The sequence below is a fragment of the Lathamus discolor genome, chromosome 2 (genome assembly GCF_037157495.1).
Source record: "Lathamus discolor isolate bLatDis1 chromosome 2, bLatDis1.hap1, whole genome shotgun sequence".
Classification (NCBI taxonomy): domain Eukaryota; kingdom Metazoa; phylum Chordata; class Aves; order Psittaciformes; family Psittacidae; genus Lathamus; species Lathamus discolor.
The window spans coordinates 96,680,993-96,705,526 of record NC_088885.1 but is presented as its reverse complement, the minus strand read 5'-3'; the positions used below and the strand labels follow the sequence as shown (position 1 = coordinate 96,705,526).

Sequence of the window (24,534 nt, the reverse complement as noted above, 5' to 3'; positions counted from 1 at the left end):
TAGCCACTGTGCCATGACAGAATTATACAGACCTCTCCAAGATTTGCAGGAAGGCACTGATGGAGCCCATATGTCCTTTCTGTGTGCCACCTCTTCCCAAAGTCCAAAGTACCAAAACTGTAATGGATTTCACAGGAATGCAATAGAAACTCATTGAAGTTTCGATTGCATTCCTGTTGCATTTCTATTGCAATAGAAACTCACTGAAGTATTTGAAGATGTAGGTAAAACTTCTCAGATTTAAAACCTCTGGACTTAGCAAGAGCCACTGAAATGATGTGATCACCTTTAGATGGAAGGAAAGAGAATAACTATGGAAAAAAAAAAGATAATCAGAAAATGTTTTAAGCAGGAGTTCTGTAAGCTTTAGGTGTACATTCACAGCTCCCTTAGATAGATAATTCTCCACTGAATCTCTCAACACTTCCTATTCTTCATACACATTATTATTAAACAATTCCAATTCCAGCCTTTTGTCACATTTCAGCTCTTCAGTTATACTTATGCTGAAAAGTGATACTTTTTTCTACAGGAGGTGGCTGAAAATCTGATACAAAAATGCTACTGAATTAATCCCTTCTCACACCTCGTCCTTTGTTTTAATGTGTTTCTTAGATAAAAGTTACAAAAGAATTTGTCATCAGCTCTGTGTCATAACACTCTCTGCAGGGACTGCATCATTTCAGAACCCTCAGCATATAAAATGAAATTGCTCTAAGATTACAGCATTAAAAGACTTTTAACACAATGTAGAAGAAAATAAGTACCATTCAGTTACCAAAAGTGGTTTGGTAACCATCCACATCCACCTTCATCATCTTTAACCAATTTAAACATCGCATTTGATAAATCTTCACCTAACATACAGAAGCAACTTAGAGAAGCTGGAAAAGCTTTTACGTGCCTTTGAATGGCATTACATACAGACAAAGATTTTGGGTGAATAAGCCTCAGAATATTCCTGTATTCTGCTGACAAAATGAAACATATTCTGAAATTCCTAGACTTTTGGCCATATGAGAGTGACTTTCAGATCAAGAGTTATCAGTTATGTACGTCATTGATTTATGCAGCATATGATCTGAGCAGTTAGATAAAAGAAAATATTCTTGTATTTATTAACATAGTTACTAGAATATTCCCCTTGTAAGCCTATATTAACATGACCATGATAACTATTTCATTCCAATTATCGAAAGTATGAGGCCACTGAGAAAAGCACATCCTTTTCATCAAAGTCTTTAATTATTTTCTCCTTTTAAAGAAGGAGCTATTATAATTTTTTAATTATATAAAACTTTTTTTCTCTATAAGTTATAGGAAAAATGGTCACCCATTTTATATTAAATAATCTACTGTCAAAATCATTCTTTGCTCAGCACAATTTTTATTGCTTCTGTAGCAGTCACTTGGCCTTTTTTCTTACCAACAAAATAAGCTGTTACTTAGCAGAAATGCTGGACTTTATTTTTATGATTTTCTCTTTTAATATGCAATCCTATTTCTGAAAATCCAGCACGAAAAACTGGAAAGCTTTTGTGTATTTTGATCTACGCAGAATTCTTCTACAGTGAAGGGGTATCTCTTGTTTTGCAGATGAGATATTTCAGTCATCTTTAAAGTTATGGTCACCATATATATAGATATATAATTCAACAAAATAGAAATACGTGAGGGCCATAGCCAATCCTAACTCATGATCACTTACCTCTTTAGTGTCTGTCCATAGACAGGTATCGTATTTGACTGTATATGACATTTTAATCCGGTAGGGCAGCACAATCTTTACAGAGGGTAATTCTAGCTGAAGACCTTGGAAGTCAGGTAGAGCTTTTCTGGAAGTTATCTAATGTAACATCTTTCTTACACTTCAGCAGCAGCTGATCCTTTCCATATGAAGTTTATGAACAAACATACAAAATTTGGGGTTCAGGATTTAATTCAACATTCATAAATCTCTCTAGGAGTGAGCACTCATCACACTTGTTTAAGCTGTTCCTGGTCTTCAGAAACCAGAGGGAATTTCCACGTCAGGGTCTTCTGGAGGATATACTGTTTCTGGAATGCCCATGAGGTCTTTCTCTTAAGCTCGGAAGGGTCTCAGCTTGCTTTCCACTTCCCCCAGAAGGCCACAACTCTTATTTGTACAATTTGATAGTGTGTGTTGGAGAATACATCAGTGACACAATAAAACCCTCAGTTGCTGAGGGTCTCCTTTATTTATAGGATGCCAGGCCTGTCATGAAACTTCCGTAAAGCTCTAGTAAAACTGCTACTTAAGGAAGAAAAAATAGAAGCCGAAGGGCTGGTTTCATGTTTCTGTCCTTCCCACAGTACTCACTGTGCAATAAAGCATATTGGACTTCAAATAGCGTTAAGCGTTGTCTATTCGCATAGCTCTATGTGAAACCTTTGAATGTTTTTCTTTGTGTGCCATTTCCTTAACTGGGTTACAAATGCATAAACGAAGTGTGGGGGAGCATCAGTCTTCAATAGTCAATGGCTCAAAGGCAACACCAACCCCCTGAATTTGTATTTCAAGCCTGTAATTCAGAATGGCCACAGAATAAGAGAAAATTATATTTTTTTCTATGCTTTTTCTTTGGATTTTTTTGAAGGATTTTATTCCCTCAGGGTGAATTCCAGCCAGAAACAGGTTTTACTCAGCAAATAGATCTGGTGGTGTTGGCTGGCAAAATTCATGCCAGTAGCATTTGATTGAATGGTTCGGCCTTCTCCATATCCTTCTGATGAATGAAATAAAAATGTCCCTTGCATTTAAGGAAGTAGTGTACCCATGGTGAAAAGGCTCTTCTGCCAGCAGGGAGTGCTGATCCTCATGCATCTCATCAGCCTTTACAGACAGAAGCTGCCCATTTTTTGACATTGTCCTTAAAACCTACCTCTGGTTACCTAAGCCCGGGCAGATGCTGGCTCACTCAGACTGTGTTGTCATTAACGATGTAGTTCAGGTCAGAATTATACTTCTGAACCAATTCTCCTGATTGTGCCCACTTACTGCGCTTTGGTTCACATCACAGAGAGGTCTTGGCGTGTGTGGATGAGGTCTTCTTAAGGTCCCTGCAAAAGCTTCCTCTTGGATGAAAGCAAACCAAATGTTTGGTTTGGTTTCATCAAACGGTATGCTTCAGTACTGCACTAAGTGTGCTCCAGCCACTACCAGGCAGGCAGTGCAGTCAGACAAAAGCTGAGACATGTCTAATGTCAATGTTGGATCATCACCACAACCTTGGACTGCAATCTGCAGAGTTGGATTCACTCCAGCTGCATCACAGAGCTAGCTAATATGAACATAGCCTTGGCAGGAGAGAGATGGGAGACTTTTCTTTTTTTAGGGGTCAGACAAAAAAGTCTTTTTGGGGGCAGAGTCTGATGTTCAAGAGCACATTGTCTTAGTCATCATGCTTCCTGTGTTTGCATAATAGGTTTTGAAATCAAAAGGAGGTTTTGGACATGGTAAATGGGAGGACAGTCTGGTGTTCCATAACCAAGCTGCTTGATTTTATCTGTAATGAATCTGTGACTAAGTCACAATGTCTCCAGGCACATGCTTTAAGACTGGATGTTGAGAGCTCGTAAAAGACCTCCAAATTGAAAAATAGGTCACTTTACCTCCCCCTTGTAATAGAGCAGCAATGCGTGCATTGGACCCAACTTGAATGAAGTGGGAGGTCACCACTGGTGTATGTTTGCCCCTGCTCAAATTTGCTGTGAAACATTGTCCTCACTTGGAAATCAGAGCACAGCTGACCTTCCAGGAATGGGATAAAATCCTGTCTTCTGGGTTGCAATGTTACCATCATTAACAGTTTACTGTTTCCCTCCTTGGCAAAGTTTTAAGTAAGTAGCCGCATTCAGTGTCCCTCTTATGTCCTCTAAATGTTGATTTTTCCTTTTGCTGTGATTTGGTTTCTCTGCTCCACGGCCACAAGGAGCTTGGAAGCCGGTGATGGGCCCTGAGAAAATTTTATCAATGGGGAGAGAAATACAGCGGGCCACAGATATTTAGCAGAAAACCATTCAGCATGTTGCTGACCCCACTGGAATTTAGATCATCCCTGGTAAAATAAAAGGACAGCTGGATATGTGCAGCAGCTATTTTTGGCTCTGAAACAATCATTTTGGATTACAGAAAGCTAGGTGCAAATGAAAGAGACCCATAGCTGTCTCACATTTTGAGGATTAATGACTGGTCAGTTAGCCCTAAGAAGGGTGAACAGGAACATGGAAGACCATCTGTTTTAGCAGGATTTGTGAGTTGTATTGTCGCCAGCGTTTGCCCAGAAGAAACATTCAGGCACATCATGTTTACAGCAGCTGCTCTAAAGTCTGGACAACCAAATCAAAACGCAGATTTCTCCCGACGCCTTGAAACCAAAGCAGGCCATGCTGAAACTCCCATGCGCAGATGGAAACACACAGCTATTATCTTCTGTTTACTTACCATGCCTGTGGAATGGACCATGACAGTCTCCCGGTGATTTCCAGTCCGTCCCGCTGTGCCTGCGTGGGCAGAGCCACCACGGCTCTTTCACAGCGGTGGGAGGCAGCCAGGCTGCCTGCAAAGGCAGTGCTGAACACAGCACTGGGTCTATCACTGCCTATGGCAAGAGCCAGGATTTCCAGCCTGCAGTGCTGAGTGGGATGTTGTTTCCTGTAGCAATCCTTCCCCAGGATGAGTGATAAGGAGAAGATTAAACCTGCAGTGTGATCCTGCTTCTGGCTGTTGGAAGCTTTTGAAGAGACTGTGACGATGATCGCTTATGAGCTAGGAGATTAAAAGTAGCTTCTCTTCTTTTAAAATGCAGAGCCACCACTCCGGTTATGGTGGATGTGAGACCAGCCTGGTTACAGAAGAGGATAAGAGCTCTCTTGGACTTAATCCAGTCCAGCGGCAGAAAGAAGTACAATGAAATCAAGCGTTTCAAAATGCAATTACTGCCTGAGACAGTAAACTGTGCCCAAAGGACAAATTATGCACCAAAATTTCAAACCCTGCCTGTTTATGTGCATTCAGGAACAATTTTACATCAAAGCAAACCTTTTTTTTTATGATGGCTGAGTCATAAGGCAGTGGAATTTTCTCTGTAGAGAGAGCTCTACAGCTTTTTCTTTAGAGAAGAACGGTCTTCCATAGTTGGCACCGAGTGGAAATCAGCTGCTAGATCAAGAGGCATCAGAAGTAGGATTTCTTATCTGGATGAGCCTGCTTGTGTTAAAAACTACCAAGAAGCTGTAGCAGAGGAGTTGGCTAAAGTCCAAATTACTTCTGACAGCTTTCACTGTACTACAGCAGGTAGATTCTACCTGGACAGAATGAAACTAAAGGGCATGTTTCAGCCTTCAGCTCCATGAACACAGCTTGATGAACCGCATTTTACAAAATCTCCTTTGTTTCTTTATGATGCATGAGTAACTGAGCTGGCACCTCCAAGCCATTAAGAACCCAAGACTGCTCCATGGGCCATGTGTAAGGCCCTTTACCCTTTGTTTGTAGCTTAGTCTCAGGTTGTATATGACTGCAAAGACATTGTAGTCTGACAAAACTTAATATGCTCATTCCTTGAATAGGAATACCCACTAGCCAGTCTAGTTTCCTGACAACTAATGACCTTCTTATCTGGCTTACATTTCTAAAACAACTTTTCAAACAGAAACTCTTTTTTCTTCTTCTATTGATTTGCTCAGCCCTGTTCACAGGCCTGTAGGGTTACAAACCCTCTCTGATCATATTCTAATGAGTCATTAGTACTGACTGTCTGTTAATGTGAATAAATCACTCCTTCTTAGTCACTCTTTGTCTAAATAAAGAAGTCTATTCCGATAACAAAAATGTTACAACCAAGCAACAAACAGTTGGATAAAATTAGAACAGCTCTTCTTCAGGGCTGCCAGGAGCAGGGCTTAGCTCGCTCTGCCTCTGCTTGGCTGGTCCTCACTACCATGGCCCCCTTGGTTTATCCCCTTATTTTATTTAAGCATGTGTTCACTTGACTACACTTTGAATCTAAGGTTGCATAACTGTGTTTCAGTCAGATGGCTAAGAACAAAAGGTCAACACTGTTACTAGCTGTATAGCTTTACTGGAGTGTGACTTTTTACCATAAAATTGGCACAAGGTCATTTTAAGATATTTTTACACTTTCATTGGCAAAGAGGAATTACCCATTCACTTCTGGACAAGGTTAAATAGCTGACAACAGCTACAAGTTAAATATTAAGCTGTTGGCCCTTCATTTCAAGTAAGAAATTGCAGTAGTCTTCAAAAACATTTGAAATTTCAGGCAGAGTCTTGGAACTGGTACAATGAAACACCGCTGTTAATTAGCACAAGGGAACTGTACAAATTTTGAGCCAGACTTGCACCATCTTGCACCTTCATACAACTTTGCAAGAGTAACAAAGGCCATCTATTGCTGTTTGAAAACTTCATCATATTTTTTCAAGAACAAATAGTGTTTTCTTGTGTTGTATTCAGCAGGACTGAAGATGCAATCAGATGAGATGGCTGAGCTGACTTCACAGCTTGCTACTGCTAAAAAATTGTTCTCTTTCTGGTATAATTTCTACCACTTCCATGAGCTTGGCCACCCAGATGACATCCTTGTCTCTAAATTGGAGAGACATCAATTTGATGGATGGGCCACTCAGTGGACAAAGAACTGGCTGGATGGCGGCACACAAAGAGTTGTGGTCAATGGCTCGATGTCCAGCTGCAGACCAGTAACGAGTGGTGTCCCTCAGGGATTGGTGTTGGGACCGGTCTTGTTCAACATCTTCATCGCTGCCATGGACAGTGGGATTGAGTGCGCCCTCAGCAAGTTTGCCGATGACACCAAGCTGTGTGGATCGGTTGATATGCTGGAGGGAAGGGATGCCATCCAGAGGAACCTCGACATGCTTGTGAGGTGGGCTGATGCCAACCTTACGAAGTTCAACCATGCCAAGTGCAAGGTCCTACACCTGGGTTGGAGCAATCCCAGCCACAGCTACAGGTTGGGCAGAGAAAAGATTGAGAGCAGCCCTGCAGAGAAGGACTTGGGGGTATTGGTTGATGAGAAAATGAACATGAGCCGGCTTCAGTGTGCGCTCGCAGCCCAGAAAGCCAACCGTATCCTGGGCTGCATCAAAAGGAGCGTGACCAGCAGGTCGAAGGAGGTGATCCTGCCCCTCTACTCTGCTCTCGTGAGACCTCACCTGGAGTATTGTGTGCAGTTCTGGTGTCCTTGATATAAAAAGGACATGGAACTGTTGGAAAAGTCCAGAGGAGGGCCACGAGGATGATCAGGGGACTGGAGCACCTCCCATATGAACACAGGCTGAGAAAGTTGGGGCTGTTCAGCCTGGAGAAGAGAAGGCTGCGTGGAGACCTCATAGCAGCCTTCCAGTATCTGAAGGGGGCCTACAAGGATGCCGGGGATGGACTCTTCATTACGGACTGTAGTGACGGGACAGGGGTAATGGGTTAAAACTTAGACAGGGCAAGTTTGGATTGGATACAAGGAAGAAATTCTTTCCTGTGAGGGTGGTGAGGCACTGGAATGGGTTGCCGAAGGAAGTTGTGAATGCTCCATCCCTGGCAGTGTTCAAGGCCAGGTTGGACAGAACCTTGGGTGACATGGTTTAGTGTGAGGTGTCCCTGCCCATGGCAGGGGGGTTGGAACTAGATGATCTTAAGGTCCTTTCCAACACTAATTATTCTATGAATCTATGATTCCTTGAAAGATACAATACTACCAAGTTTGCCCAGGGAAGAGCTGGGGACAATTGGAGTGAGAGGAAGAAGGAGAATAGCTGTGACAACAAGGACAGGGAGGAGGAGAGGGAGCACAACTGCCTCTTTTATCAGCCCTGAACTGCTGGATCAGTTCAGCCTATTTTTTCTGAGTGAACCCTTGATGTTCTACAGTAGACTTGCAAGAGCCCAAAGTCCTGTCCCCACAGTTCAAGCGTTTAGACACAGATTTCATAAAATGTTTAGGCTCCTGGGGTTTTTTATTTGCTACACTTTTTAACTTCCTTTTTCAAAGAGCTTAGTAACAGCTAGGATCTATATGTTATTGTGTTTGTCACTGTGTAATTGTGATTATGGTGATAACTTCAAAAATACAACTGAGTTCAAGTCATCTGTTTGCTCACAGCTTGCAGTAATAGCTACTGTAGGGGGTAAAAAGTCACCTTCCTTTCAGACAGGGGCTGTTTGCTTCTAAAGTGCATGATTTCTATCATTTTTTTTTCTAAAATGTTATTGAATTTGGTACTTGTACTCTAAAATGAACCAGCTCATTGCGTTGGGCCACCACCCGTTTCTCTTCCCTTTGTATGGCCAGGACATACTTGTAGCTCACTTTTCCTTCCTGGTTTTCCTCACAAGGCTTTCCAGGATGCCTGAATCGCACCACATGATATCTGAACTGCTAAACCTTTGCATGAATAAAAGCATATTCCCTCATTTACTATTCAGCCATACTACCAGCCCTGGGCTATTGCGTGCTTCAGCTTAGCTCTTGTAATCTCACTGGGGATGCGGTTTAGAGCAGAGGCAAGAGACGCAGGCAGCATTTCTAAAGGTGGCCACGACCCACATTCTGCACACTCTGTGGCTTGAATAATGAAGTAAGTCAGGCAGAAACACAGGCTAAAAGGTGGCAGTCTGTAGCTGTGTAGAAATGGGGAAATTATTTTAACTGCACTGTACACGGGAAGCCTTCGAATTCACAAAGGTTCAAAGTCAAATACATTACCTTACTAGAGTTGTGTTTAAAATTGCCTTGATAAGGACTGGAAAAGTTTAAGTGTCCTTGGACGGCCATGAGGCCATTTAGGGAAGTAAAATGCTTCAGCTCACTTTGTGGTCTCCCAAAAAAAATGCTGACCGTGTGAGTCCTTCTAGTTTTCTTTAGTTCAAACTGGAAAGATGCTTTCCACACACCTACTTAAACTTGTACTAAGATGAAGAGGGAACTTCCCAGAGAAGAGCTGGCTATGTAAAGATTGCTTAAAAGCTTTTCTTGACTTCACCTTAAGTGCCAGTTGCTCTTGGCTGGCTGAGTAGCACCTGGCTGTATGCTGATGTGGTCAGGTCATCAGTGGGTCAGGCAGTTTACTGGGAGAAGGGTTCGTGCCAAAGCTTGGATGTAGACATGTTTCAGTGGTGCTGCAGGCTTCGTGTAGTGCAGAAACTCACTATCATAACGTTTTATAAGCAGTATCGTTGCTTTGCTTTTGATAACAAGTACTTGGCTATTGATGTAAAATTTCTATGAGGCCTCCCTTATATTGTATTTTATAGATGCCAGTGCCAGTCTGATTTGCTGTGACAGATGACTGAGGACACAGTTCTCTTTCCAAACAGAAAGAGGTGTTCTGTAACATTTTCTGGACACATTTCCTTCTGTTTGGGGGTGGTGATCACAGCTGTGGGACTGCTTTTTCTTAAGTAATACTCTAATTCATTTAATAATGCAAATGTGGTCCCAGCAGTGCAGCTTTACTGCATAATGCCTAATCTCTGTCACAGCAGGTTGCCAAGAATGAGTTTCTCTGGGAAGCCATGGATATGCATAATGAACAGCTATCCCTAATAACGTCTTTTTATCAGGAGCCTTTCTCAGATCAACTGAGTTAAATGAGTTTGCACTTTGTAAACACAAGGGTCCCAAGTCTCTGACCTAGGTAAAACACCATGTCTGCTCTGAAGTCAGAGTAGGCATGACATCCTGGGCTTAAAAGTTAACCTTTACGCACACATGTATAACAGGAAAGCCCATGTAAATCTATAGTGCTCCCAGTTAATTTATGTAGAGTATTGCTTTTTGTGTATGCGCTTCACTTTCCCTGTAACAACCTTTGAACACAAGTCACAGCCAAAGACTCTCTATCTGTCAGTACATTTCCACCGAATTTGAAAACAAAAAGACAGCTGTTTCAAAGATGTGATTTTCCTGTACGTTCAAAGAAATCAGATGAGAAAAGAGAGAGACCATATGTATGGGTAGTACTCTAGTACTTTTTTTAAGTACTAATTTTGAAGCAATTTTCCTATATGCCCGCTCTTGCTCTGTGTAGTTTCATGTCTTCTGGTGGTCTCAGGGTGTACAAAACGGATTCCTTTAAGATGAAATTGCACTGGGAGATGCTCTCCAGGATTGTCTTTAATATACTTCTGTCACATATGAGCATACAGTCCATAAGACAAGGCAAGGGATGCTCAAAAATCCCCAAAGTGTAGACAGCAGAAACTACTGTCCTGTTGCTGGTCCTACTAGTCTGCACTTGCTTGCTCATATAGCCATGGCCATCAGTGCTCTCACCTAAGACACCTCATCCTGGTTGACATCAAACAGTCTGTTAGATGCTATCTCTGAGCCAGCTTCAGGAAGGCTGGAGTTCATAACTTACTAGATGCTGGGGAGCCTAGTCTTTCGTCAGCATGTGTCTCTGTTGACTGCACCTCAGCAGGGAGATCCCACCGAGAGCAAGCAGGCCTCCTGAGGTCTGGTGTTCAAAGGACTACCTGTTTAATAGAAACAGTTCTGCTTCCAGTCTGGGATTTATACAAGTGTAACTGCAAGGAAAATCTGTTCTGAGAGTCTGGAACATTGGAACTGTTCTTACGCATTACAAATCACTTCAGCAACACATTTGGTTTTTTGGGAGGCTGTAGTCCCTCAAGGATTTGCAATTGAACGGCACAGCATTGTAATTAGACATGAGAATCAGTAAGTGAAAATGACAAGTTTGACTTTGATGACTATCCTGAGTGTCGAGGCCCATAACCTTTTAAAAATGAAGGTATAATACAGGTATAACAGACTAATCTTTTCTCCATAGGATCGCCACCATGGAAATGAATCTGTGCTTCTTAATATAACCACTGACTTGACAGCACTTTGCAGGCTTACCCCAAATTCAGGTGCATCTTTTCCTTATTCCTTTTGTTAAAGAGAAGTTAAGTCTGCTTTGTGCTCCATTAAGAATAATAATCTAAATTTCCAGTACAGGCAGACCCAGGAGAGGGTGTTTTTCTCTATTCCTTTGCCTTGGCTGTTTCTACATTTACTACAGAGGTCACAGTGGCCAGTCATAAAAATTCAGATGCTACTGGGGTTACAGTCACTTTTAAAAGGCTGGAAACACTGGAAATATTTTTTTTTTCTTACTGATTTAATGAAGTAAGAAAGTTCAGTTCTTTCAATGCCAAAGACGCAAAGCAGATGTGCCGGATCAGTTCATAATTTCTGACCACTTCTAACACCATTTGCAAAAACCGTCCCTCCAGAATTTCACACCAAACAAGTTTTGTAAAAAACTAAGCCTCTAAATTTCATCTCTTAATTTTTTATCACACAGGATGTGTCTGGCAGAGGGGAAGCCCATAGCCCACCAAAGGACATCACACTAACTCTGCACTTGTACTGTATAAGCACGGCAGCATATTCCACTCTGAGGTACAAACATTTCTCTTTTCTCATGGATATCCAGCACAGCAAATCTCTCTTCTGTTAAAAGCAGGGGGTTGCCTTTATTTTCTGGCTGTGATGACATGATTCATTTTTTTCTCACATACATGTCCAGTTAAAAATGTAATTATTGCAAAGCCACGTCTGGCTTCTCTGGCTTTAAATTCTTACAAAGCGAGTCATTATCAGGATGGGAAACCCAGGATGGTCTGTTGAAGAGCTGATAAAAAAATGTCTAAATTTGGTTACACATAGACTCTTAAAAGAAAAACAATGGGAACCTGCCTGGTTTGTCTTTTGGGTTCCTCTCCCAGAGCTTGATGGCAAGTGTAAACCTGAGGACTGTTTCAGAAGGCAAGCTCTTTTTGCTTGAAGTTTTGATCAAGTCTTCTGGCCCTAGACCTCCTTCCTGTCATTCTATGGGAAAGGGTACATGAAAACTATAGCAATGTGCAACCTAATACAATGTTCTGCCAGTAAGCAGCAAGGAAATCTGGGAGGGACTACTAGATAAGATTTAGAGAAAAAATCATCATAGACTACAAGCTTGGCTGGGGGGGGGGGGCTTGCTATAAAATCAGATGTGGGATGTTCGTGAGAGGGAAATCTAGCTCATGAATAGTATTCAAATTTTTCTATTTAAGCACACTCACTACCCATTTGTGTGTGTGAGACTGAAAGACAGAGATAGATATTATTTCCGTTTACCCTATTCAAACTTTTCTCTCACCTGATACGAGAGATCTTCAAGGGAAAATGGACTTAAAACTACTATTTTGTGAAAGTGATAATTGATAAACTGGTCTGAATTTCACAGCCATTCTCAGGAGCTATCTGAATACTGCCTGAAAATGAAATAGGTTGTTAAGGATATTTCTTCTAAAGACATTACCCGAATTTTTTTCACTGGAATTACGTGACCTAAATTAATTTGTTTGGCAAGGTTTTGCTAACATAGAATCATTTGTTATGTTGATATTTTTATCTTCCCAAACCTACATAAACCTACAATCTATGTAGCTTAAATTGTCACTGAAGCATAAATCGAAGGCCTTAGTATACCCCTTCTGAGGATGGCGTATATATTGAATGTCTGTACTCATACACTAGATTAAACCTCATAATTATCAAGATGCAATAAGCTTTAAGAAATATATTTACTAATGAGAGTGCTCAGAAGCTTTAAAAAATTATATTCCTTACTAATACATTTGAATAAAGTCTGTCACTGTGAGAAAAAAAAAAAAAGCACAGATATGGAAGTTTAAAGGAAATCTGGTCTCTAGTCTGCCCTGTAAAGACCAGCTTGTTCACAGCATGGCCAGAACAATGAGATGTTCCGGAATGTGCCTGAGATGGCTGATGATCACAGGTAAGTGTCTCTGGCAGGAAACCTGCAGCTGAAGAGGGATACTTGAGTCCTGATGTGAGGTGGGGACCCAAGTACTCCAATTACAAATTGGCACAAGGACAACTGCTGACAAAAACAGGAAAACAAACAGCATTTGGCTGGTTGCTGAGGGATGCTCTTTGCAAGGAGATTCTCAAGTCTTATTGATGCTTTCATACAGCTGTTGTCTTTATAATGCTTCAGGAGTCTCAGATGCTTTGGGGAAAATTGCCTCACTTCCACTTTCAGACACTGGTAATGTTGTATTCCTCACCAAAAAGTATCTTTTTTTCTCTCATGGTCTCAAACAGGTGCCCATTTGGGATCCCAAAGAATCACAACCCCTAACATCTAAAATTTCTGTTAATTGCTAACACTGTTTACCATTATGATGAGGATGAGAATTTTGGAGAGAAGGCTCAGGTAGCACCAAACAACAGCAATGAGTAATTGTCAAAATCTGTTCTGCAGGCATCCTGCAAAGCACTAAATAAAGGTTGTTGCTCACTGCTGGCTACAGCCTGTTTTCTGCTTAGTTGCTGGGTTTTTTCTTTTTTCATTTGGCCTTTTTAAAGATCTAATAGATTCTATTCCAGGTTCTCTAAAATAATTTCTTTTAGCTAATCTTCTCTCTTAAATGGTCTGAAAACCATTAGCCAAAGGCTAAAGTGTAAAGACAGCACAAGCATAATAGTTTTGCATGCTGTTTAGTAAAATGGGAGAGTTACGTTGCTAAAATGCTTGTATTATTTGAAAAAGTACTCTCCAAGTACCTTAAATCTCAAAAGCTGTATCATGGCACTTCCATTTTACTACTGTGAGCTAGTACCACATTACACCAACTTTTATCATAGGGCTCTGTTTTATGGATGTAGTAATGGGAGTATTTAAAAATTGCCATTCCTCTTCTCTGGAGAAGAGAAGGCTGCATGGAGACCTCACAGCAGCCTTCCAGTACCTGAAGGGGGCCTATAGGGATGCTGGGGAGGGACTCTTCGTCAGGGACTGTAGTGACAGGAAAAGGGGTAACAGGTTAAAACTTAAACAGGGGAAGTTTAGATTGGATATAAGGAGGAAATTCTTTCCTGTTAGGGTGGTGAGACACTGGAATGGGTTGCCCAGGGAGGCTGTGAGTGCTCCATCCCTGGCGGTGTTCAAGGCCAGGTTGAATGAAGCCTTGTGTGGGATGGTTTAGTGTGAGGTGTCCCTGCCCATGGCAGGGGGGTTGGAACTAGATGATCTTGAGGTCCTTTCCAACCCTAACTATTCTATGATTCTATGATTGTAAGTGAGCACAGCCTGTCCCAGCTTTTATGTGATCACAGTAATAGCATGTGTTTGCTGGATGCGTTATAGTCCTAGGTTCCAATGAAGAGTATCCACTGTGTGAAAGAACTCGTAACAACAGCCTTATTTGGGGAATGGTGTTTGCCTTGGATATATTACAGACTTTTCCCATGTTTTTAAAATTGTATTGAGGAAGCAAGTAAACATTCACACTTAAAAATACTTTCACCGCAGAGGGATCTGGACAGGCTGGATCAGTGGGCTGTAGCCAACGGTATGAGGTTCAACAAGGCAAAATGCTGGGTCCTGAATGCTGCAGGCTTGCGGAAGAGTGGCTGGAAAGCTGCCTGGGGGCAGGTAGCTGATAAAGCTGAACATGAGCCAGAAGCCAAGGCAGCCAGTAGTATCCTAGTTTGTAGTGTGGCTGTCCCCCTGTACTCAGCCCTGGTGAGCCTGCACCTCCAATACCTGTGCCTGTAAGACTGAGGGATGCTAGCACTTGACAGTTATCTCAGGCTGGGATGTACAGAGCCTTGGTTAACAAAAAGGAATAATGACAAATCTGATAACATATGCTCTTAGTTTCCAATTCTCTGCATATTGTAGAGGCTTGAGTGTAGTGGGAGTCACCCTTTCTCATGTAAGTTGCAGCCAAAATACTCCAAAACAGTCTGGAACATGTAACACTTTGGAAACCTTGTTTGCCTTGCATGCTGCGGGCAGTGGTGGTGCTACAGGCTCAGTCCCAATCACACACCCTACTAAAACTGTCTTCTGTTCCCAGAGTCCCAAATTTTTCTTGTGTGTCTCTAGAGAGCTGCTTTGGCTGCTTTATTCTTCCAACAAGTGCATTGTGCTGTTTCCTACAAAAATGCATCATCTGTTTTAGATAATAATATTAAAAATGGATAAGGATACGGCATTGAAGTTCTTCTGTTTTTCCCGGTGTTAATAGTGGCAGATGGTGGAAATCAATTTGTTATTAATTTACTTTCATGTCAAACACTCCATATAATTAAGCAAAGTGTCATCTAAACTCTGATTACTTACGTTCAAATTAAAATTATGTGTAAAACAGACTCCTAATTATCATGCTAATACCTGTGAAATGTTGTTTTCAGTTTCCAAGCTTCATAGGCTTTTTAGTGTCAGACTTCAAAGCCTCCTGACAGGAATTATGGGTAGGAAGGTCAGGACTTACAGTTAGAATTGTTTAATATTATCCTTCATGTGGGAGCACTCAGTTCAGTTGTTAATTCCCTTTGCTAAGTTTCACATATGCAACTAAGCATGACTATCTGTTATACTTGGATACCATTTGCTCCACTTGCACACATAAAGAAAAAACGGCATTCTCCCTGATACTAATAAATATTATCAAAGTGCGTCCCATGCATGATTTAAAACCTCAACGCAGTCTGTATCTGTGCTTATATTAGAAGAAAACTATTTGTGTTAGTATTAATTAAAGCTAAATTAGAAGAACAGAAAACCAAATCTGACTGAGGAAAACATCATCATGCATGCTATTTGCTTTGTAATTGTGCACATACCTAATTACCCTTCCACAGAGATGAAACATCAGAAAGGACTCTCAAGCCCTTCTGCTCATTATCTGCTTTAGTTCAACATTTTTGCTCTATAGTCTATCGCAGCCAATTGTGTTTTCAATGTTTCAAGCTACTGAAAATTCCTTTTTCATATTTTTTTTTAATTCCTCCTGCAGAAAACTCTGTTTAAGCTTTTACAGACTGACCAAGAAAGTGTTTCCAGATACTCACACAGCCTTTCTTATTCCTCTGAGTCATCCAATACCTCTTGTGTCTGCTGCTGGACTTCAAAACAGGATTATTATATCTGGCTTACAGCCTGCAAACTGGATATAGGATTAGCCATTTTAGTTTGATCCTACCTGATAAACTGTGAAATAGCAGTGGGCGAAGAAACCTTTTCCAAGTAATAATTCTCCAGATAAGCAATGGCTCTTTAGAAATATTGCTGCCTCAAATAACAGGAGAAAATCATAACAATCACTGGGAGTGGGAGGGAGGATGATCCATGCAAAAATTCCTTCTCACTGAAATTTCTTGTACAGGTCTGAAAATCAGCCTCAGCTGAACAATGAGGAAGAAAATCAGGGAGTGGGACTAAGACCAGCAAGGCTACCATCCTGCCTCCTTAGGAGAGATTATGTGCCTTCCTAGCACAGCAAAAAACAACCTAGAGGCAGAAGCTCTTTTCATCAAGGGGAAGACTAAAGGAGATCCACTTGCCAAGTTTTAAGAGAACTAGCCACACAGGGCTTTGACTAGGCTGTCAGTAGAAGGCTGAGGACAGACTATAGAGGGTACAAAAGCAGCTGTGGTAGAAGTTTCTAGGATGTCTCATACAGTCTTGTGTGATCTGCTTTTATAGAGCTGACAAAACTCAGGACTGTCCCCAGGGCTCCTGACAGCCCTACATTCAACAAAGCAAAAGGGCTTAGCTTCTACTTTGGAGATTAATTTTTGTCATTAGCAAAGTTACAACCTCAGAGTACTGTGGTAAGAGCCATGCTAAAGGCTGCCTGGCTTCCACCATACATCCTGTGTATAGCCCAGCTTGTACAGCGGCCACATCAGCAGATGTGGGGCTCAGAGCACATCACATTCAGACATCTTCATTACCTCCTTCCAGGTCTTTATAAATAACTCTAATTTAAACAAACCATGTTTATTTTAAACCAAACTACACTCAAAAAACCCAGACCAAATCCACAAAATCTGCACTTCTTAAGTCCCACCAAAATTATTTGTGTAAGAGCAATGCTTTTTACTAGAGATGCTAACATTAAATATAAAAGTACTTGTTGGACTCAGGAATGGAACCAAAACTTGCCTTTGTGTGGTAGGGCACTTGCCCAAACAGCTCAAACCCATCACAGTGCTCAGAAGTGCAGAAGATTGGGATCATAGGTATTTGCTAAATGATGCAGAATGACTTCATGACTGAAATCAATAACTACTTGAAACCAAATGACATTGAAAAGATAGATATGCTTTTGAGAGCTAGACGTGCTTGTGCAAATTTGTGTTGCATTTGAGAAACTATATATGCACTGAGAGACAGTGGCCCTGCCTACCTTAGAGTGGTACTTGCAGTGACATTGAATACAAACTAGATAAAAATACAATATATATTCTTCACCACCACTGTCTGTCAATGAGATGGGAATGGAAACAAAAGTATGACATTGAGCTTTAATTGAAAACATAACTGTACTTGCCTTGAAGGAACTCTGTTGCTCACTAAAGGTAGGAATATCACAACATCTCAGATAAAAGATGCCAGTTCTGAAAATCTGTACCTTATTATGTGGCAGCTGAGAAAGAACACATTACAGAAAATAATAATGTTTCTGACAGATAAGAAGCATCCTCATTTATGAATGTTGTGTCTTGCCTGGTTATTATATGTGCTCCATGGGTTGAGGGGATTGATCAAAAAACTCAGGCAAAACTTACTGCCGCAATTTAGGAAATAACAAAATGCACGAGCCCACTCTGCACCTCGGAACAGCAGGAACAGCTCTCTAGTGCAGAGCTGGCAGGACAGATCAGAAATTCAGTGCAAAGCCTGCCATCCTAAGATGCATTCAGGTTACTGGACTTCAGATCACTTTTGGTCTTGCAGGTTGGTACATGTATCCCTCCATAATACTCCATAATAGGGAAGGATTAACGCAGTGGGGAAAAGTGGGAGAAATGCATTACCTTCCACTGTGCTCCTCTTTCTAAGGAAACGACATGGGGATGGGACGGACAAGTGGTGGCCGATGATTTAGACACTAGAGAACAAGGATGTAGTGTTAGGGATTCAGCAGCAGGTATTATACTGAAAAAGGAACACAAAGAATTTGTAAGGGTTGAAAAGTTTAGCCTCTGAGAAAAGATGAACCAGCTTCACTGGTCAGAGCTGAGAAGGCAAAGCTAATTAATGCTGCTACCATGAGATGTTAGGCTGTTGAGCAACACAGACAATTCTATGGAGTATTTCTCCTTGAAAAATACTTTACAGTGAATGTTTCTTCTCTTGGTTAATACAAATTTAATTTAGGAAAGCTGCAGATGACCAACTTGCCACTGACTCCAGAAGGGAAGAACTGTAAATGACCAAACTCCATCAGATTTACAGGATGCGGAGCAACTGTCGTGCACTGATACAGGGAAGGTTTAACCAAGTATTTACTCAGACATAAAAAACTCCTGTTGTCTTGTAACAGATTATCTCAGGCTCTAATGTTCCACAGTACTTTTGAGTTAAAATACAATTCTTCTTTTATGGCTGTTATAGATACAAATGCTAAACAATTGCCATACTATTAAATTGTGTAGATTAATGTATTTTGTAGCTGTGTATAGTATTTGTTTTGCCACTAGATCTTACTGAGAATTCAGTGATACTCAGGATGAAGTAAATCACTTAGCAAAACAATGGCTAACACATTTAAGATCTTTAGACACAAAAGCAATTCCTAAAGTTCTGAAAGGACAGAATATGAGCTAAGAACATGTACTGAAAAGTAAAATATTCACATAGAATCATAGAATCATAGAATAGTTAGGGTTGGAAAGGTCCTCAAGATCATCTAGTTCCAACCCCCCTGCCATGGGCAGGGACCCCTCACACTAAACCATCCCACACAAGGCTTCATCCAGCCTGGCCTTGAACACTGCCAGGGATGGAGCACTCACAACCTCCCTGGGCAACCCATTCCAGTGTCTCACCACCCTAACAGGAAAGAATTTCCTCCTTATATCCAATCTAAACTTCCCCTGTTTAAGTTTGAACCCGTTACCCCTTGTCCTGTCACTACAGTCCCTGACAAAGAGTCCCTCCCCAGCATCCCTATAGGCCCCCTTCAGGTACTGGAAGGCTGCTATTAGGTCCCCGGAAGGCTGCTATTAGGTCCCCATGATAATGTGCTTGCAAGAATCAAGGTAGGACTTAAACTCACTGGAAAGAAAAGAAAGAAAGGGAACTATTATATGAGAAAATATAGACAAAAAGACAATTGATAACCCTACACTGTTTATTTGGAAAAAAAACCAATAGGCTTTTCATGCAGGTAACTTCCTTTAAAATGTAGGATGATGTTTTCACTTGGAAATGAACAGTAATATGAAATAATGGTGAAACCCTCATAGAATCATAGAACCATAGAATAGTTAGGGTTGGAAAGGACCTCAAGATCATCTAGTTCCAACCCCCCTGCCATGGGCAGGGACACCTCACACTAAACCATCCCACACAAGGCTTCATCCAACCTGGCCTTGAAACCATCATTACTCGTTCTTTATTTAGTAAAGCTTCTTGCAACATATTGTCAAATTGCATCTAATGATCTCTTTTGTGAAAATGAATAGTTCTGGACAAATAGAAATAACAGTGTATGGAATAACAGTGCTGCAGAAAATAGAAAAGAAGAAAGGGAATTTTAGAAATATACATGTAGATGAGCTATTTTTAGTGTCTGGAAAGACTTGAATAAATAATCTGTGATAAAATAGAAAAGGTAGATCCTGACTGCATGCTATAAAAGCAAAATAATAAAAAAAAAAAAACCAAAACAGAAAGGAAAACTTCTGCCCAAGAGACCTCTGATCCTTTTTTTTCTTCAATTTCACAAGTGCCCACCTAAAATTTATTCCATCTGTTTTCAACCTGCAGAACTGAAAAAGGCAGATCACATTTCCAGCATTCAGAAGAGGATTTTTATAATGTAATATGGATACAAGAAGATAGCAGAATTGATTTATGACACAGTTTACCGGGAATATTGAACACTTACTAAAGCAAAGAAAAAAAATGCCATTTTCTTTCTCACAGTCCAGAGGCAAACCCTCAGAAGATGCAAACAATCAGAGGTTTGCTTCAATAGAAGTGTAATAATTTATATCAGCCCTTGACAACTCCTGTAATGCTTTGCATGTCTAGAGAGACATTAGGTTTATTTTAGGAATTCTTTGAATCATGACTTAATTAAATAAAGGGAAAAAAAGTTTTCCTGTATGTGATGGAAATAGCAAGAAGGAAAACATGTTCTCTTCACAGATCTCAGGGAAAAAAATACAGGATTGTGGTTTTTGGTTTTTTTTTTTTAATATATATTTGGAAAAAAGATCATGTTTAAAACATTTTCTTAGCATTTTCTAGAACATCAACATCTTTCATACAGTACAAGAATATCTGTCTTTACTTCCTAACAGATGTTACATGTTTGAAAGGGGATCAGAAAATATCTTTTAGATATAAATTTTGGGGCATAAAGTGACAAACATACAAGACAGAAATCATAATGACTCTTACATATCCTAAAACTAAGCACTACCTCATGCCACAATTTTTTATTCACATTGATGCCTTTTATCAGGAGAATTCGGAAAAGGCGGTGAAAACAAGTCCATTGGTGTACACCTGGAAAAAATACAGCTAAGCATGACAAAATTACTGCAGATTATATCATTCAAATATGACCAGAAGCTGGCTTTCTGGTTTTAGAGTTTTCCTGCTAATATTTCAGTTGGTTTTGTACTGTATAATAAAATAAGAATGTTGTTTTTATTATAATTAAGTTAGTCATTCCTTCTACTAAAAACTGTATAAAGATGACTAATGTTTGATGTAGTTGGACGCAGGCTGTAATAAAGTCCAAGTAAATAACACAATTTCTTTTTTGGCTCCAGCATAAATGTGCCAGCTTATTTTTCAGTTTTCCTCGAGGCTAATGGTTGATCCTTTTTTTGCCATCCTCATTATTATACCCTGGTGTTCAAAAGGTAGAACTGTGCTAGGGGTAACAACACCATCTATTAAGCTCATGGTGTGTGCAGACTGTTACAGACCACCCTGGGGCTCATGCTTTTTCCTGATATCTATCTGAGGCTGTCCTACTGCAGTGACCTTGGGTTTGCTGCAGGCTTAGGAAGCACTCTCTTGCAGGAGACCTGTGGTGGGAAAACTTCTCATTAAGAGTAAAGTTTTGCCATCTGTCACAAGCCCCATGTAAACAGCTGAAGCAAAATGCCTTGGCTTCCCTGAATCCTGAGCACTTCCAGTACAAGTCAGGTAATGACTAATGACAGGAAAAAAATAGGCAAAAAGCCATTGAAAACAGAATAATTTAAAGCCATTCTCACAAAGTGCTAACCAAAAAGCAGAAAAGTGGGCAGGTAGAAGTCATCTCAGCAGCTCCCCTTTTTCTTTCTTGTTTGCTATAAGTTTTTGGGTGACTTGGTGGCATTTAGCAAGCACATGTAATGTACGATGAACAGTCTGGGAATGATACACACCTACCTGGCTCAGTATAGCTGGTTTGTGTTTGAGGCAATTCTTAATGCAGATTTTTCAACTTCTACAGAACCCTTGGTTGTTTTGTTTTGTTTTGTTTTTTTAATAATGCTATAGTTCAAGAAATGTAAATGCAGTGGAAACGCATTGAGGTGGGTGACAGAGTCTTTCAGTCCCTGGTACTTGGACTCTATAGTGCCTCACCAGCGTCAAAGTCTTAATACAGCCTGTGTCTCAGGGCTGTAAGGTAGAAAGTGAGTTAAGAGAGGTGGGCTGAGGATACAGGGTTATAGCAGCTGGCGCCTGGAGTGGGGAAAAAGCAGAGGTTTTTCTGCACCAAGGAAGGGGTTGAGGTGAAGGGGGAGAGGGATGGAGCAAGGCTACTTATGGAATTAACAAGAAAGGCCAGACAACAAATAGCTTAACAAAATAGCAGGTTTTGTAAGATAGGATAAGAAGAGGACTATAGATAGTAAGTACATCTTACATGCCTTCAGGTGCTGGGCACCCCATGTTCATGCAGCATTGGATGAGGCCCAGCCTGATCTTCCCAAGGGGTGCTGTGCAGCACAGATCCTGTCCATGGAGAGGGTATTATCTGAGTAGTCTGTCCAGCTAACAGACAGCTTCCCCAACAGGCTGGAAGGTTATCTCCATCCTAGCATACACCAGTCCAGGGTGCTATGGGGCAGCAAGCTGCCATGGAGCACCTGCTCACGCTAACAAATGGGCTGCTCAGGCCCTAGGTACAAGGCACAGTACAGCAGGCATATTCAGGACCGCTAGCTTCTTGAATACAGTGTCTTCTACAGGGTGCCCAGGGCTGAGGTTAGGGTAACAAGGAAATTAATAGAAGGGAAAAGGAGATGAGAAGGAAAAATAAGTTTGTAGGATGTAAGGACAGAGTAAGGGAAAAGATTATAGAATAGCTCCAGTTGGAAGGGACCCATCATGATCATCAAGTCCAACTCCCAGTTCCTCACAGGACTAGCTAAAATTACAGCATATGACTAAGAGCATCATCTAGACACTCCTTGAACTCTGACAGGTTTGTTCTCTCAAGAACCCAAAAGTAAGAGACTGGAAAAGAGAAGATGGATGCAAGTTTCTTCACCTGTAGAAGATGGTCCGGAGCAAAAGAGAAGTTTTGCTGTTGCTGATTACACAGACGATGGACATTTTGGATGGGATAAATGGGAGAACAGGGGAAGGAACTATGAGGAATGTTGTTGGAATTTACTTTGCTAGTATTCCTGAGTAAAACGGCAATTTTTAATGCACCCAAAATAAGGTAAAAATTCACTCTAGCCTGTGTAAGTTTAGTTTTGTTGACAGTTGATGCAGCATGAAGCGTAGACATCTACTCGCTGAATATTATTACTACTGACTGTGCAGAAGTTTGCTTCTTGTGAGTGGATTTCAGTGTGCTCTGCAGGCTTTTGGTATGTGCCCCTTCTGCTTAGTTCTTTCATGCAAAGCTGTTGCAGAATGTCCTGTAAGTCTCACTAGTGCAGATATTGCTTTTGCCTTCATTCTCTAGACACTCCCGCTTCAGTATTTGGTTTTTTTAAATGGTTATATTTGTGACTGGAAATGTAAAGAAAAAGTAAACAAAGTAACTTACCTTGAAAAGCATTAGCATGTGGGAGTTAAAATTCATGTGCTTGGAAATGCCAACTTGAGTTATGTTGTATGTATGTTGTATGATTAAACTAATGCAGCTTTTACTGTTTCTATAAGTCATTCTTTCAAAATTTCTCAATTTCTTGTTGTTTTCCCAATGCAAACTCATTTTATTATTTTTTTTCCTATTTAATTCAGGGAGTCAAATTAACTACGGCACAGATTAAGCTAAACTATGTAGGCATGGATCTTCAGAGCACTTAGGCAATTGCATAGAAATTGGGTTCCTAAATCATGCTGGTGATTTGGACCTTGGTTTTAACATTTCTCTTCACCTCTTCAACAGTCACTTTGATAAACCAGGTAGGTTTCATCTCATATGTTTTTTTACTTAATTTGGGAGGGTGGAAATAAGAACGGTAAAATAATGATCTGTGTCTTTTTTTAACGGTGATTTCTGATATTTAGGGTCTGTTGTGTGGCTGTTTGAGGTTTAAATTTCTTTTGGTTGCTTTAGCTGTATGTTTTCATATGTGAAAAGTACCTGTGTCATCTTGTAAATATAGTAATTTTGCATAATGAAAAGAGCAACTTAGATATGACATTTATTGATGGATGTCTTGTTATTTTAAGTATCAAAATATTTACTCAATGCCAAAATAGCATGGGTTTTTAGAGTTATTATACATAAAAAGGAGGCTGAACTCCAGCCTTAGGTAAAAATCTACTTTAAATCTGAATTCACTACTTTAAAGCTGAAGATGTATCACAAATTCCTGTTCAGTTAGGAACAGGAACTTGTGATGTAGAAGGAACGAGATATAGAAACTGCAGTTTCCTATATCTGGTATACTTTTATTGATTTATCATTGGGATTTTTTTTCCTCATGTTCAGTCAGTATTTTTCTCTTCTAAGTTTCCTTCCCATCAACTATCATTCAGTCTTATATCTCTGTAAGGAACACCTCTTCTGTTAACAATGCTTTCTTAATGCTAGTGGGTATGAAGTCGTCTTCTGACCTGCTTATTTAAGCTGAGCCACATTAAATAGGACACACTTTTTCCATCCTTCAAAACATAATTATTTCCCCTCTGTTGCCCAAGGCATCTGTCCAGGTGGCGTCCCGCTGTGGGTCTCAGAGGGGTAAAATAATACCAGTCACCTACGATGCCAACTTGAATGGTACAGGGCACTTTGTGGCCACTGCGGCAGGACAGGTTCAAGCCTGTGGTTAAACCATGGTTTTTAGCTATTCCAGAGCAAAATATGGTTTAAACTATTCCAGATGGCATTTCCATGTACTCTTTGTTTAGTGTGTGTGTGTACACACACCCTCTGGAACACATGCCTATTATCATGTCTCCTTTTAGAATTTCTGCTTCAAAAACATAATGCATAATCAGTTTGATTATGTGACAAGC

General features: G+C 40.6%; 1 long non-coding RNA gene across 3 annotated transcripts in view; it reads left to right on the top strand.

Annotated features, from left to right (window-relative positions):
- LOC136009313 (uncharacterized) overlaps positions 1 to 24,534 on the top strand; it is a 48,525-nt gene that overhangs the window by 22,134 nt on the left and 1,857 nt on the right. The window contains exons 4-7 of one of the 3 annotated variants that reach the window (XR_010610490.1): positions 10,855 to 10,936; positions 11,374 to 11,471; positions 22,538 to 22,780; positions 23,311 to 23,475. This is a non-coding gene — a long non-coding RNA (uncharacterized LOC136009313). The remainder of the gene's footprint in view (positions 1 to 10,854; positions 10,937 to 11,373; positions 11,472 to 22,537; positions 22,781 to 23,310; positions 23,476 to 24,534) is intronic. The other 2 variants (XR_010610491.1, XR_010610492.1) reach the window with 2 other exon arrangements.